The 2952-nt window shown below is 49.6% G+C and overlaps 1 long non-coding RNA gene across 1 annotated transcript; it reads left to right on the top strand.

Moving 5' to 3' along the window:
* Positions 1 to 230: 230 nt before the first annotated feature.
* LOC139596130 (uncharacterized) lies at positions 231 to 1538 on the top strand. The gene is made up of 2 exons (XR_011681253.1): positions 231 to 464; positions 516 to 1538. It is a non-coding gene; the product is annotated as an uncharacterized lncRNA (long non-coding RNA).
* Positions 1539 to 2952: the final 1414 nt, after the last annotated feature.

Below are 2952 nucleotides of genomic sequence, written 5' to 3'. Positions count from 1 at the left end.
GGGAAATGGGGAAATGGGAATGGGGATGGGAAATGGGGAAATGGGAATGGGAAATGGGGAAATGGGAATGGGAAATGGGGAAATGGGAATGGGGATGGGAAATGGGGAAATGGGAATGGGAAATGGGGAAATGGGAATGGGGATGGGAAATGGGGAAATGGGAATGGGAAATGGGGAAATGGGAATGGGGATGGGAAATGGGGAAATGGGAATGGGAAATGGGGAAATGGGAATGGGGATGGGAAATGGGGACGGGGATGGGAAATGGGGAAATAGGGATGGGGAAATGGGGAAATGGGGATGAGGAAATGGGAACGGGGATGGGGATATGGGCATGGGGAAATGCGGACGGGGATGGTCCCCGGGCGGGCCGCGTCCCCGGCAGGTGGAGCCGCAGGTTCAGCAGCGCGGAGCGGGTCCCGCCCTCGCGGCTCCTGCAGGGCACGGCCAGCCCGGGGCACAGGGCACAGACCCTGCCCAGGCACAGACCCTGCCCAGGCACAGACCCTGTCCAGGCACAGACCCTGCCCGGGGCACAGACCCTGCACAGGTACAGGCACAAACCCGGCCCGGGACACAGAACACAGGCACTGCCCGGGCACAGACCCTGCCCAGGCACAGACCCTGCCTGGAGCACAGACCCTGCCTGGAGCACAGACCCTGCCCGGGCACCTCTGCCCATCCCTTGGCCGCGCTCATCACCCTCACCCCGGGCTCCCAGGCAGGTTCCTGCTGCATTATATCGGCTTTTCTGCTTGCACTTGACCAAATCCCTTCAAAAAATCAGTGTATAACATCCACAGAAGCTCTGTCCCTACATACAGTGATGGACTGTTCTTACAACAGGATGTCTTTTCCATTCATAAAACCTTTTTATTTATTTTTCTTTTCTTTTTTTTTTTTTTTTAAGCTGACACAATTTCAGCTGAGCTGAGATACAATTTATTTCAGCTGACTTGGTAATTATTGAAGCATTCCATTTTAATCTGGGTGATGGTTAATGAAATCTGCCATAAAATCGTTTGTGGCTTTAGTCTTTGTAGAAAAACCTCACAAATATGTGATAGATATGGAGAAATAAATAGGAACAATATAGAATGCATTGTTATTTTCTGTCACAGCTAATCAAGGGAAGCCTATACATCAACATGGCTTGATGGTGCCAGGATGACAGACTCATTTCTCCAATGAACCATTTTCTTCTTATATGGCAAAAAAGCACTGCATCTGTATGACATCATCTAGAAAAATCCTCCTTCCTGAAGAATACTATATTCTTTTTTGTTGCTTAGCTACATGCTGCTGTTACCTTAGAAGGCTGTAGATTCATCTGAGTGATCCTGGTGGAGCTGGTGTGCTTGAACAGAGGAGTGAGTGATGCAAATTTATAACCCTTGTAAAGATATGAAAGAAAGGACTGAGTGTGAAAGAAAGGCTTTGCAGCAAAGCAATTTTCTGTGTATGTCATATTTTTTTATGGCATTAATTGTTGAATAAAGAGCAATTTCACCCCACGGCTGGGGGTACACGAGCAGGCAGAGCCTGACTGACACACACGTGGTGTTTTTAACGTGAGAGTCTGATGCCAAGGCAACATTTGCCTGATTCATGTAAATTACTGCTGTAAGCATAGAGGAGGGAAAAGAATGTTGAGGCCTGATTCTGATCTCATTTCCAAAACTGTGACATGGAAAAATGCCATCAAAAGCAACCAGTGTGCTGAATTCCACTGGCACCAGAGAATGGGATGATCACTGAGTCTTTCCCTGAATGTAAGAAGCTTTGATGACTTGGGAAATGAAGTGCCTGAAGCCCAAAGGTTTACACTGTGATGTGCCTGTCAAAAACACCCTGGCTGGAAACCCTTCATGCCTGAGACACCCGAGGCTGGGAGCTGAGCAATCCCTCCCTGCCACTGCCCAGGGATTGGCAGCTCAGGGTGCCTGGGTGAGCTGGGCTGGGCCGGGCTGGGCTGGGCTGGGCCGGGCTGGGCTGGGCCGGGCTGAGCTGGGCTGAGCTGAGCTGGGCTGGGCTGAGCTGGGCTGGGCTGGGCTGGGCCGGGCCGGGCTGGGCTGGGCAGGGCTGAGCTGGGCTGGGCTGGGCTGGGCTGAGCTGGGCTGAGCTGGGCTGGGCTGGGCTGGGCCGGGCCGGGCTGGGCTGGGCAGGGCTGGGCTGGGCTGGGCTGGGCTGGGCCGGGCCGGGCTGGGCTGGGCCGGGCTGGGCTGAGCTGAGCTGAGCTGGTCTGAGCTGGTCTGAGCTGAGCTGTGCTTTGCTGGGCTGGGCTGAGGTGAAGCCTCACTGAAGGCTCCACTGCGCTGCCATTCCCTAAATGTGGAGTTTGCCTCTGGGAGGATGAACAGAAAATAAAGTTATTTCTTACCTACTTCACTGTCGCTGGTTTGGGTGCAGGATGTCCTTGATACCCATCAGGATTTTGCAGTTTTGTCTCTTGGACTGACAGACTTCTAGCACTGGATTTGGGTTCAGATTAATCTAGTTAGGGCTGGCTTTCAAATTAAGATCTGCATTTGCTTTCACACTAACATTTTTCAAATCTACTGCCTATAAGCCCCTTTACATAAGAAACACATTTCATACCATTCTCTTAGCCCAGTCTAGGCTCGTGCTTGCTCTCTGTATTTAACCAAGGGCCTAAACACTGACCATTTTATATTTTTTGAGACAGTGGTGGATTATGAAGCATATTGTGATTATAATAATTACATGATTTCTCAAGAATAGAACAGAATGAAATTTGAAAACTTAAAATGAGAAAAAAAATATAAAAAAAGAAAATTCTTTTCATTCTAGTAGAACTCTACAATTAGAATTGTGGAGGTTTTTACCAAAATGTCTTGTGCAGCAGCAGAGGCAAAACAGGAAATGTGACATTCAAAAGAAGCAGAGATTCCTTTTACTGCTATGATGCAAATGTGGAATTTGCCAAACTCA

Source organism: Agelaius tricolor, unplaced genomic scaffold (assembly GCF_023055355.1).
Source record: "Agelaius tricolor isolate 1412-34295 unplaced genomic scaffold, bAgeTri1.0.p SCAF_15, whole genome shotgun sequence".
NCBI classification, from domain to species: Eukaryota; Metazoa; Chordata; class Aves; order Passeriformes; family Icteridae; genus Agelaius; species Agelaius tricolor.
This window is presented reverse-complemented; position numbering and strand designations above follow the sequence as displayed.